Source organism: Corvus brachyrhynchos, unplaced genomic scaffold, assembly GCF_000691975.1.
Source record: "Corvus brachyrhynchos isolate BGI_N302 unplaced genomic scaffold, ASM69197v1 scaffold11, whole genome shotgun sequence".
NCBI lineage: Eukaryota > Metazoa > Chordata > Aves > Passeriformes > Corvidae > Corvus > Corvus brachyrhynchos.
The window spans coordinates 7,582,747-7,596,833 of NW_008236965.1; positions in this window are offsets into that span (position 1 = coordinate 7,582,747).

Below are 14,087 nucleotides of genomic sequence, written 5' to 3' on the forward strand. Positions count from 1 at the left end.
TGACTCACAGGGAAATGGTAGCTGACTTTCTCAGGGGAAGATAGTGTTCCCTGACCTTGGAGTTCCTAATGTTTTGACTAACACTGCAGGTTAGAGAAACAGTTAAATGCTGTGTACTTTCATTAGATGAACTCAAACTCAGTGAATCTTGGTGTGAGATTCATTAGGTCATATTAAGATGAATCCGTGTAATCCATATCTGAAGCCAAACAATCAACAACTGTTTTCAGTCTGATGATGATGAGTTCACATAGATTGACTTCTTGATTGCCAGTTTCTAGTTCACTTGAATGCCAGTTACTTTCCTTCACTGAATGCATGAATACAACTCCATTTTAACGTTCACACCGTCTCTATCAAGTTTGCCCTTAGCAGCAAGATACTGCATTTCCTTTACCTCCATACGTGTTGCTTAGGTAATCAAATAAAAAATGGTTTAAAGTGCAATCAACCTGACTCCTGAGAGAAAGCATACTTTCAAAATCTAGATGTTTTTGTATAAATTAATTGAGATTAAGATATATTAATAGACTTATTTGAACCTCTGTCTCAAGGAGACTAACAAGTGTAACTCTTTCTGAACATGCTAAATGAAAAAACACATTCAGAGAAAATAATTGTCAGTAGGTCTAATATGTGATGCTGTTTTGTTCAAAATACACATGTAGGTAAATTATCCAGCTGAAGAAATTTGTTAACAGATGTACTCAGTGAAAGAGCCATCCAGTGTGAATTGCTAACAGATTAATTGTAGGCATCATGTGAAATATGACTAGGAGTCCCTGTTTCCCCAGCAACACTATTGCAAAGGACAGCAATAAATCTTCATGGAGAGAAACAGGCATTACTCTTACAGAAATTTTTGTGCATGCAAACAGTTTTGCCAAAGGCCTGGGGTGTATCTTAGGAAGTCTAAGGTCATTATAAAAACTAACAAGTTAAAGCAAAATTGTGTGATAAAATTAGTGTGTGTCAGTGGAAGAATCTTTTAAAGTCACTAGTAAGTTTTATTGGAGCAAGATATTTATGTCCTCAAAATATTTAAAAACAAGAATGAACTGATTAGAGTAGACAATTTAGATATGCCTTGCATGGAATAGAATTCCCTGAGGTGCTCTGTAAGGGCTACTAATTCTCTGACTTGCTTCAATTTTTGAACCAATGGTTGTCATGCATAGGCATAAAATGCACCAGGCAGATACCTCAGCTCTTCTTGCTTCCCACGGGGACTGCCTAGCCCAGCTTCTGGACCAGAGAGACAGAATTGCTTTTGCAGAGGTGCCTGAAACCAATCTGAATGCTATTTAGTAAAAACGTCCTTGGTAATTTTCCAGAACGAATAGAAACATTATCTCAGGGAAATCCTCCCCTTCCATTCAGAAACTGCCTCTCTTCCAGCTGGCAATTACATGTCCTGTTCTCCCACCCTGCAGAATATCACCATGTCCTGGGATAACGGCAGCAAGTCCAAGTTTACATGGGAAAGCTATACTGGGAAAGCAAGATGTGTATTTTTAGATATTACAAATGAGATTAAGCAGTAGGAGATGGGGAAGCGTTAAAGCTATGTGACCTCCCAAATCTCTGTGGACCAACTGTTTGGGAACCTTTGAGATGACAAGATGCACCACACTGTGAGCACATGTAACCCTGCTGTTGTGTCCCTTTGAATGCCTGGACTATTAATTCCTTTAAAACATTTAATTAAAAAAAGGAAAACAAACCAACTTTTTCCAGAAATAGTAGCACTCTTTTTATTTTTATTTTTTTTTTTCCAGAGGGTTATTTTTAAACAGTTTTTGTTGTTTTTTTGAAGGTGCCCTTGAGACTACAATGTGGTTGGCAGGAATACTAAAATGTGCTAGTGTCAGAAAGAGGGGAGCACACTAGATGCTGTTTCATGCCAGCACAAATCAGTCAAGTGTTTTCCCTTTTGGCTGTTTTGGTGAAAATTTTGCAGGTGGGTGATTTCACTTGTCTTTTAGTTTCTGTATGGCTTTAACGTGGATCCTGCTGGTTGGAGTTTGGAAACAACAAATATTTTGAGAACCTTAGCTGAAAAGAAAGGATTTTCTTTTTCTCCACTGAGCTGAAAATACAATCTTGGCAGGGAGTAAAGTCATGCTTGGCCATATCACTCAGTCACTATTGAAACAGAAATGCCCTTTTGCAGAGTTCATCCAACAGTGTCACTGAGAAGGAGGGGTCATCCTGGTGCAGACAAGACAGAAAGGACAGGATGAAAATAACATTTCCCAGCCCTTCTAACATTTTGCTCACGTCTTTTTTGAGTTTTGTGCATTCCAAAGATTAATGGGAATAAGTTGTCTCCTTCAAATTTATAGTTAAAATGCTGGGAATAAGATACCATATTTGGTAATAATAGTTTTGATTCAAAATGAAAGTAAAGCCTCGTAAAAGTACCGGACTATCCAACTTCCACAATCATTATCTTAATTGCCCTTGAGTAATGTAAATAGCTTATGTGGACATTATATGTTTCATCGAATTTAAATTTTGGACCTTTTATGAATGTCTATTTAATTCATCAGGCATCTTAAGAATGTGCAAAAAATTCACTTAGTATCTGAATCTCAGTCTGAATAGGAAAGATGATATCCAAGAAACAAATTCAATCACCAGTCCCATAGACAGTTCCTGACAAGAAAAAACAGATACTTTTTCATAAACTCACTGAAGGGTACTATAGCCAAATATGAGGATTCCTTTATGTAAATTTTAACTCAAGACCAGGGCCATGAGGAAAATTATGAGTTACTATTAATAATTGCAGTATTAATAAAAGCAATTGCAATTGAATTTACAGCATTATAATGGAGAGGAGAATGAGCTCTACTGCTACTGTTAGAAATAAATCAAGCAAGTAAAATGTGAAACACTTTTCCCATAACTTTCTGGAGTCTGCTGCTAGATCCCCCTGTTCCTACAAGGTCGCCAGTCTGATGGAAAAATTAGACATCTACAATGGGAGTCACCACAACATCAACACTGAAAAAAACTTGTGGTGTGCGGGCAGATGAGAAATCTATAGAGAAAGCAAGGGGCTCTAAAGAATCTGACAGAAGCCTTCCCCATTTATGTGACTTCAATTACAAAGTCATAGCACTGGTGCCACATTCGCTTTGGCTTGCAAACAATTTGTCTCCTCCCTGTTCCTAGCAGTTCCTGTACAGTCCAGATGGCACACAGGGTATATTGTTGAGATTGCCTCCCTTATCAACATGGTAGCAAATGATATGTAACTTAGTTTACAATAAACTCCTGTGTCACTTTTTTTTTTGCCTAATGCAGAAGAAAAAGGCAAAGCCACAGTTTCTCTCCTTGCTTTCATTTTCTGCTTATTCTTCCCTTTTCCCTCTCCTTGTTCTCTTTTTTTTTAAAGAAATCTGTTCAAAATAATGGCATGCACTTAATTGAGAAATAGTTAACAGAGAGATGTGACAGAAATATGTTTTGTTGAATAAGTGGAACAGGAAAACAAGTTCCCTTGATTTAAAACTTTCAATATTTCAAGTGTAATTGGTAAAAAAGGTTATTTCTTGCAAGTGGTACTACTGGAGCCAATCTTATATGTTTCCCTTAACTACCATTGGCTTCTGAAGGAGCTCTGCGTGTTAGGATTTTAGGACTGACTGTTTTACCCAGAGATGTAGAGGCAGTCACCTTGCAATTATTGGAGCTGAGCTAATCTACAGCATCTGCCTGCAGGCCTGTAAAGTATGAGATCATACAATGACATCAGTGTACCCAAACTCAGATCACTGGACTTCATACCTGCAATTATATTCACTCACGTACATAATATTGGAAGTTATTTCAAAATAGGTGAAAACATATTTGTGTTTTGCAGAAAACTCTGTATTTTGCTGGACCTGGCAGGACAATCAGTCCCCCCCAGAGCAATCCCATGCCCACACCAAGGATGGGCTGAGATGCATCCTAAGATGTAGATACAGATAGACTGATCCTCTAGCCTGGTCCCTGGTCTGTGGTCCAGCCCCACTGCCTGCTTCATAGCTGACCCACAGCCTGGGCTCTGGAGCACACAGGTGTGAGGGCACACGGGGCCCTGACAATGAAGATGGAGCACTTCTGCTTCATGTTCCTCACTTTGGGATCTCACCTTGTCCACAGAATGTATCAGCATGATTTTTTAATGATAAGTTTTTACAACATAGATGAATCTTTCCTGAAGAGGGATCTGATACCATGCTTCATGTAGAGAAGTGTTATTATGTATGAACTGTTATAATGCATGAGTGGTTCTGTCTTTGTCTGTTTTGAAGGTCTTTGTCCCTGATGATGTTACCAACCTGAGAACATGTGATCAAAACAAAGTCTTGTGCACCAACTCTTACTTTACATTTTACTTTTAATCTCTTAAATAATTCTACCACATTGCTCAATTCAATTTATACACTTGATGGTTTTCTACCTAGGAATTCTTTTCTCTTTGTGGTGTTGAAGGAACTTTGATTCCATAAAGATCATGCAGTTTATCAAAATGAAACAAAGTGGAGAATTTTCTTGAGAGGCTGGGCCATCTATCAAATGCAATTGTTTTGCTGGTACAGAAAATGTCCTACTACACAAAACATTTTAAGATATTTTGCAGATACTTTACTACTATATACCTCCAATATCTGTTACTAGGTGCAAGGTACCAGCAGAAAAAGGGAGATGAAAACAAGCCAACCATACCTGGAGTACCTTTGAGAAGGTTGAGGGGACATTGACCATGATGAAGGACAGCATGGGAAATGCTCCTCTGCAAAGTGCAGAGGCTGTGCTAATTTGGGGACCCAGCCTACAAGTGAAAGGATGGCTGCTGTGTGTGGAAACGTGCCCAGACACACAGCGTGGAGCAAGCAGATCTGACAGAACATGGTGAGGCCTGAGTGTGCAGAGACACCAGGGAGGAGAACAAGCACAGGTGCCCATGCTCCAGTGTAGTCTGTGCTGCCACACAGCACCACATTTTGTACCCTATCTAGTTAAACTCAGTCTAAGTCAGAGATTGTTTGCTTTCCTGCTGCTTGCTTGAATCCTAGGACTCAATAGGAAGCAACAATTATTCCAGGGTGATTTGAGAAGAACTTAATCCAACCTTTCAAATATGCATGGGGCAGCAGCAGTTTTAGATTCAGACTCCCCATCATGTAAATTATTAGGGCTTTTTTCTCAAATGATTACTAACTCACATCTTTACCCATTATAAATCACTTAATTTTCCTGTGTTTATGTCAGTTTATGCCACTGAAAATCCAGTCTGATGACATAATTGGAAATATGGGTTAAAATGCTAATCTTCAAGAGTATCATAGTCTCTTCACACAGATGTTTCCATAGTAACATAACCATCGTGATACAACCATGGTGAATGGGGTTTTAATGTGATTTATTTCCTCTTCTGTGATTTTATAAAATGAGAGAATTTGGATGGAGACACTATAGAAATAATACTAATTGATCCACAAGTACAAGGAAGGATTTGGCAAAGTAAACATGATTATGTGTCTAAGGGGGACGTATAGACATGTTATGAAAGAGAAGAGGGAATATGATCTCCCTCTAATATACATGTATTTTAGATTAAAAAACCTTAGCTGTATTCATGTAGATGTATAAAAGCTTCCACCAAAAGCATTATACATTTTTTACAAGTATTACTTTTCTCACCAACCAGAATAGTATATTAAAGTGCTAAATCAGCTGCCTCTGCCTCAGCTGTCACAACCAGAGCCAATCTCCTGACTTAATCACCCCAAGTCAGTGAACATCCGTGCAAAAACCTGTTCCCCAGTCTCTCTCACCCAAATGCCAAAGTCCTTGATCAGTAGGACTAATGATGCCTGGCTTCCTAAAGCTTTGTGTCTCAGGTGTACAATGCACTGCAATTTCTAAGAAAAGCATTTTTGACATTTATGGCAGTCATGACAGCTCTTCTGTATGGATTCTCTATCATTTAATACAAATTGGGCTCATTCATTTCCCAGTAGAAGAGCTGACAGGGTCCTCTTCCACACCTTTTTTTTGAAACTTTTAGAAAATTAATATATTTTAGATCATTATCCTATCAAACTCCACCTCATAAAAGATGATGGGCTAAAAAGTTATGAAGTGCAAGTGGGCAGACGTACACTTGCTGTGAGTATATTCTTATACATATATTTCTTCCTTATGAAAAAAGATAAATGAGCTTCACAATATATCTGAAAAATAAGAATCTGAAACTTTTGTAGGTTAATCATCTCATCTGTAAGGTCCTTCACTGGTTGTGTGGTGCGCTGTCCCAGGTCTGATGTGCGCTACAGGAATGTAGGGATGGTGCAGTGAGAGCCACTGGCTTGGAAAATGTTGAGAGCTGGAGGTGCTGTGCAGGAGAGGAGAAACCATCTCTGAAGAGGATAAATGATCGCCAGAGGTAGGAGCCACCTAACCAGGTATTTAGATTTGCCAGAAGAAATTAATTCTCTGCCTGCAGGAAAAAGAATTGCTACCTTGTTTGGATATTTCCCAGGGTAGAGTGATTTTAGGAACCTTCCCCAACAACAAATGATTTATGAGGCACTTACTGTAACAACTATGCCAATACAAAATAATGTGAATAAACCAGGCATTATCAACAGCCACATGTTATTACAGATAAGATGGGGACACCTAAGTTTTCTAAAATGGAATGTATTTCACTTAGATTTGTGTAGTTTCTTCAGTTTTACCTACTGCTGGAACTTCAGTTAGGTTTTTGCTGAAGCCTGGACTACAACTTTCAAACTAGCTATCCATACTTTCCTGAGGAAAACTCAGGAGAAATTGCTACTCTCCAAAACCCTTGCATGGTCTTCTCCTCACACAAGGCTCTGCCTTCTCTGTAGAGAGGAGCTGTGCCCTGTCATGAGCTCCCAAGCTGACCTCAGGGTGCTGCCCCCCAAGGGCATGCCAAAGAGTTGTGCAATGAGGAACAAATCAAGCCTGCCAGCACAGGGATCTTCATGTTGCTCCTGTGCTTCCCCTGAGGTGCTACCAGGGTGAGCCAGGAGGCTGCACAGCCCTGAGCACAGGGGACATGCAGCCTCCTCGCAGCTCAGGCTTTCAGGGTTTAAAAATGATCCAGTTCCTAGGTTTGATGCAAGTAAACAATAGGCTCTCTGCTAGCCCATCATCACTGAGATGGATTGATTTTGTTCCTGAGCTGGTGGGTTGTTTTTTAACTCTAAGATCATCAGAAACAGGGAGTGAATGTGATGCTGGTCATGCCCTGTCTCAGACATGCTCTCAGCATCGCAGCTGGACCCTTAGGAGATGGCATAACACACCCTTCATATCTCTGTGAGGTTGAAATCTTGCACAGACTTACTGTCAGAACCCAGATACTGCTCAGTTTTATGATCGCTTTACATTTATCGCACATTTACCAAAAAAATTCAGATTTGGGACCAAACTGAAAATCAGATGTGCAGGTTGCAACACCTCATTAACCTGAGGGGATATTGGGTTGGAACAGAGAAGTGTCTAAGCTCCTCTAGGGAGAGCAGCAGCCTTCCAATAGGCAATACCCCCTCCAACAGCAAAATTTGCCCACGTGGACAGACAAGAGATGTCTTCCAGACCCGCCCCAGAGCAAGCTGAAGTCGGGCAGGTGATGGCATCACAAGCTAGCCTCAAAATCAAGGCACACTGTAAGTGCAGGCTTGTAGCTTTTGCCCATGGCAGAGATTAGGTGCCAGGTACAGCATATGAAGCCCTGCTAAAATTTCCCTGTTTGGTCTAACTATTCCACATTACAGCTTTTGTCGAGCCCTTCAAAACAACCTAAGCCAAAAAAACGTTTTCCTCAGAAGGGTAAAAAGAACATGATTTTTCAAGTACAAAATTGAAACAAGCTTGATATTGAAGGGTGTCTACATGACTAAAGAATTGTTTTGGTATTAAGCCTGAAGTGTGAGAGACCATAAATCTAATATTATGGTCTTCTGTCTTTAGGCATTTTTAGAGAGAAATCACAATATTTATTTAGAAGTGTCATTCACTGACCATGTTTATTGTTTTGGTTTTGGTTTTTGTTTGAGTAGAATTTCACAACAAATTTTAGAATGTGTATTTTTAGTGTTTATTGCTGCCAGCTGGATGACAGAATAGACAATATTATTACAGATTATAGGATCAATAATCCACGTGCTAAGAAGGATTTATGTAAGAGCCCATAACAGCTTAAACTTCAATAAATAACAAATAACACAGGACAGAAATAACAGATATTATCTAAATAGAAACAACAACATTTTCCTATACCAGTTGAAGGGTGTCTTACATGACTAAAGAATTGTTTTGGTATTAAGCTGGAAGTGTGAGAGACCATAAATCTAATATTATGGTCTTCTGTCTTTAGGCATTTTAGAGAGAAATCACAATATTTATTTAGAAGTGTCATTCACTGACCATGTTTATTGTTTTGGTTTTGGTTTTTGTTTGAGTAGAATTTCACAACAAATTTTAGAATGTGTATTTTTAGTGTTTATTGCTGCCAGCTGGATGACAGAATAGACAATATTATTACAGATTATAGGATCAATAATCCACGTGCTAAGAAGGATTTATGTAAGAGCCCATAACAGCTTAAACTTCAATAAATAACAAATAACACAGGACAGAAATAACAGATATTATCTAAATAGAAACAACAACATTTTCCTATACCAGAAAGGAAAATAATACATGCAATACTAAAATTAAAATGCATTTTTGGAAAGGTAAATAGAATGCATACTCTTGATTTGTAAGAGGTTTAAATACATATTTGCATGAATTGAAATATGTTTTGAGGTCTGAAAGATCAGAACAAAAGGAGCTTTTCTTGTCTCTGCCCATTTTATCTGCTTCCATGATAAAAAAGAATTTTTTTCTTTTTCACTGTTTGAAGCTCAAATCACAATCCCTGAGGGAATTCATGAGGGAGCAGAGGAGGTGAAAATAACCTCTACATTTGAATACTACAAAAGCAAAGAATCACCAAGGTATATTGGAGATGATATTTCATTCAGGTATTTTTTATTTCCCCCACATTACTTTTTATGTGCAGTGTGTACTTCCTCTTTTGCAGAGGGAGCATCAGTCTAAACACCAAACATCCAGGCTTTCATGGTTTATAAAAAGAAGCAAATGTGATCAAAACAGGGGTTTTTTTTCTTTTGCCTCGGAGATATAGCAGTAGCTTTGATTTCCTTAATTGCATGCATCACTCTGGAAAGGTCATACTCTAATTCTGGTTATTATTCTGGGAGCAGAAGAAATAATTCTGAGGGGTTTTTTTTACCTGCTTTCACAATGCAGCAAGGCTTCCTTCTTTCTTTTACAGGAATAGCTACATCCTCCAGAGATTTGACTGGCATGTGACTAGTCAGTCAACAGGAAATTATTTACAGTTTGATTTTTAATTACTTCTGATAATGTGAAGGCCTGAAAAATTGTAATCCAAGGATGAACCTCCCACACGCTGGGAAAATTCAGATCATTTAACACTGTGTTGCCACTTCTTATTTACCAGCACACTGACCAAGCCAGGTTAAAATGTGTCTGGTTTTCTTTGGTTTGTTTTCCCATCCCATTCTGTGTGTATAGGAAACCCTGTGCATGGCTCAAAACAAAATGACACAGATGACATTTTGCAGATGACCTCCCCATGCCTCAGGGACCACCGGTGACCCATAGGCCCGGAAAATGCCATCCACATGGAATATCCTGATAGGGTCCTGGGGATGCAGAGAGCTGCAGGCTGCAACTCACTGACCCTTTCGGCCTTGGTCCAGCAACACACTTAAGCATGTGCTTACCAGTAAACACCTGACTTGGTGGCTTTGGCTGGATTATGAATGTCAGAGTGCTCTGTTGGAGGACAGCCAGAGCACTCAGCACCATGCACTGATTTCAACAGAGAAGAGTATGGAGAAAGTTCATCTTTTTAATTGCTGGACTGATTTATTGCCTCCTGCAGTCAGTGGAAGTATCCTTTTGGTCTGAATGTGACAACACAAGGCTCCACATGATTAGTTATCTAAATCTGTGACTTTTTTGTCTTTTCCTGAAATGTCAGCTGATAAAAATCTGGATCATTCCACCGTTTCACTAGTTTACCCCATCTCTTCCTTTCAAATGGATTATGGATAGTACCAACAGCTGCCCTCTTCACAGGCTTAACAAAAGCATCATTATAGTAAACCTACTTGCAAAGGTAATTTCTTTTCTTGTTTTAGTTTCCTCAGTTCCTCTGAAACAATGCATCCAGCTTTGAACAGCAGTGTGTTTGTAAATACTCTTTCAGAGAGTTATGAGAGGTTTATAGTTCAGTAGGATACTTTATGCATCCGGTTCTTCTTCTCAGGATATGACTCCTCATGCGATTCACTCCCTGTTGATTATGTCATTGTTTCAGACAGCTGGTAATAAGGGTTGGAAAACCTGGTGATTCTTCCTGCTTGGACAGTTCTGATTTGAGTGATGATTTTGGTGATGGGACTACCTTTAGGAATTCTTCTGGTGTGGGTGTGCGTTGCCTTCCACTCATCTGTTGCCTAGAGGATTGAATTATTACCTCTTTTCTTTCACACCAAAGGGTATGAGGTCAGTCACCTCTCTGTGGTTTCAAAGCAAAGGAAGAGATTTCTCCCCAGATGCTCATATCTCCAGTGTACACCTGCAGGATCCCAGAAGACACTTGCTGACCCCCGTATGCTGCTGCTGCCTCCCAGGTGTGTTGGCAGCCCATCTGGTAGTCTTTGTCACTCCATAAAAACAAGTTTTTTTCCCTTGGCCTCTCCCCTGTGGAATGCATGTGCCAAGTGTTTGCTATGGGCAGCAGGGCAGGTGTTTTGAGGAGCAGAGCTCTCACCAGAGGCTCTGCTGGCAGCTGAGCCAAGGCAGCCTGTCTGCTTGGGGAGTCCTGTAACACAGGAGGGAGGGTCGTGGCTTCCCCTGGAGGGGTCTTTACCACTGGGGAAAGGAGGCTGCAGCCTCCCCTCTCTCAGGAAATCCCTGCAATCCCCTACTTCTGGGAGGGAAGATGTCTCTATTCAGCATGTGCCAGACTGCTGGGTTTCTCGGTCCTGGCCAGCCCTGGTGCCTGGGGGTGTGCACCCCTGCCAGCCCAGCCTTCTGCCCTGTGTCCCAGTGCACGTGGCTGTGCCTGAGGGAGGCTTCACTGATGGGGTGGCAGCTCCTCCATGTCCTCCTGGGACGGACTCTTAGTGACAGCACTTTTGATGTTGGGCATTGTTCCCCTAAAATACATCCCAGAAACGTGGGACAAGGTTAGATGTTTCTCTCTTTCCTTTTAGCAACCCAAAAAAGAACGACATCAAGCTGTCCCCCAGGCTGTGCTCAACCTAATGGAATGTTTAGGTTGTTACAATTAATTTTAATAAGAGCAGGCTTTTAGCTCATGCTGGTGTTTTGGAAAAAAAATTAATTTCCCTCAAAAAAGTTGACACGAGTGGTTCTGGTACTTCATTTTTTGTCTACTTGTATTTTCTTTAACAATAGCATTATTTTCTGAATTTAGGGTAAATCATCCACAGCAGTTTTAGTCCCCTGAAAGGTATTTTTGGCAAGCATAATAATTTCTCAAGCGTCTTTACCTGCCTTTAGTTACTTCAGAAAACAATGCCCCCAATTTGTTATATGAATGCAAAAGAATGGCCAGAGCAGGTCAGAACAATAAGTGCAGGTGACCCTGTGCTCTGTACAGTGAGGCCTGTGCCTTGGCCCAGTACAAGGAGTTCCCTAGTGTTCCCAGAAATGCTTAAGAAAGGGAGTAGGAAATGTGAGTCATTCTTGGTTGCTCCTTCCTCTCTCCTGGTGCCGCGCCTGGCTGCCAGTGCCTGGGGGACTTGCCGAGCTGAGGTTTAATGGCCATCCTTGGTCCAGCCCTGATGTAACCCTTCTTGCATCCAGTTCGGTTTTGGCCTTGGCAGCATCCTGTAACAATAAGTTCCAGAGTTTAATTTCCACTGTGTGAAAGATGACTTCCTCTATTTATTTTCTGCTTGCTGCCTACTGATTTTAAAAGGTGCTCTTAGTGTTGTGTTGAAGCAGGAGGGGGCAGCTATTTCCCACCCACCTTCTCCAGGTCTTATAGTGTTTATACACTTCAGTCATCCTGCCTTGACTCCTTTCCAGCCTCAGCAATCCCAACCTGTTTAGTATTTTCTGGCGCCATCTCCTTCCTATACACCTAATCACACACCCTCTGCATGTCTAGTTCTCCCCATGCTCATCCATGTCCTGCTGTGAGGGAAAGAAAAATCTAGATTTGCTTTCTGCGATATCCTTCTTCCCTTGCCCTCTTTTGGCAGCCAATAATTCACAGGAGACGCACCTGGGAGGTTTCCCAGGGATAGTGCAGGGCTGTTGGATGGACTGACTGGTCTCCCAGGGAAACAGTCCTGCTCTTTAAATAGCATGGTCTGCAAGGGCCTCTCCAACCAAAACCCCTGGGAGGCTTAATTCCTTCCTATCCCAAAGGCTTCTCAGTGGGAGACTTTCAGTCCCCAAAGCTTCCTCCTAGCAGAAAGCATGCCAGCCCAGGAGGACATGCGAGGGAGCTGCTTAGTGTATGTGGCAGACCCCTGGTCACCCAGCTTCAGCTCAGCACCTGAGTGGAGAACATTTTACTTTTTTTATTAGAAACTCTTTACTTTTTTATTAAAAGCAGAGAATTGGCGTGTAACCTTAAGGAAACTTGCTCTTGAGTTGAGTCTTGCCAGGCAGACTATTGCCCCAGAAAATCCTGTTGGCCACAGAGTTCCACAGCTTTCTCAGATGTGAGGAGAAATTTGAAGCTGAGACACCAAGTACTGCAGCCCCAAATGCCAGGCCTGGAGTCATTTTAACTCATTTGATAATACCAGGTCTCCTTCCTCTGTTATTTGTGCTGGATTTGCTCCATGGATTCCCATTGAGCCAAACATTCCTGGGGCTGGCAGAGGAGGCGAGGGCTGGAGCAGGCCCTTTGTGCACGGTGGGCCGACAGCCAGCTGTTGAGGGGAGCTGAGGACCTGGTCAAGCGATGGCAGTGACATTTACCACTGCAGAAAAACTGGCTGCAGGCAGTTCTGCTTCCTTTGCTGAAGGGACAGGATGACTGGGCAAACAACTTTTGTGGGGGAAACAGAGCAGGAGGAGAACAAACCGCTTGTTTCTCTTTGACTTTCCATTTTCCTCATCTAAGTAATCATCTTCTTCTCAGACAGGGTACTGCTTTGTCTGAGAGGTTATTGCCAAATATCTATCTTAAGCGTCACACACAAGCAGAGAATAAAGTAAGTGTAAGCAGAGCCTTAGATGTGAAGGGGTGCTGAGGACCAGATGATGACAGTGGAACAACTCTCCTGGGGTGACATCCAAGCTGTGGTGTTAAGTGGAGCCATCTTCTTCTGCCAAGATATCTGAATGAACATCTGTTGTTGCTGACTAAATAATGGTATAGATTGAATTAATCCTTGTGACACAGGAGCTCTCAGTCAGAAGCAATAGCATCAGCTGGAAGAGTTAATTCCTGGAATTGTGTTGCATATCACCCTGACCAACGCACATTCAAGGCAAGCAGCGTGACAGGATGCTGTGCAGTACCTAATTCCTCCATTCTTCTTGCTGTCCCTTGCTTTAATTAGGTACCATTAATCAGTCACTGGTTAATGAGGACTCCATATCAACATGTCCAGCAAAATAATAAAGCCAGAGCAAGATCCATCCTTGCCACTTGAGCCATGTGTGCCAGTCCATATGGAGCTGCATTGCACTTGCAGCTGTTGATCAGGCAGCTGTGAGCCCATCCAGCCCCCATTCCTTTAAAGAAGTGGCATTGCTTTCGCTCCCTCTTCTGCTTCCACCACAACAATGAATGTCTGTGAGCAGATGACTGAGGTCTCATGCTGCTCTTTCCTGTACAAATGGGAATAGGCGATGAATCCTTCAGAGGTATTTTTAAGCCTGAAGTCAAGATAGAAGCTGAATGGTATTTTCTAAGGCTTTGGGATACTAAAACCTCTAGAAGTTGGAGGATATGGAAGAGA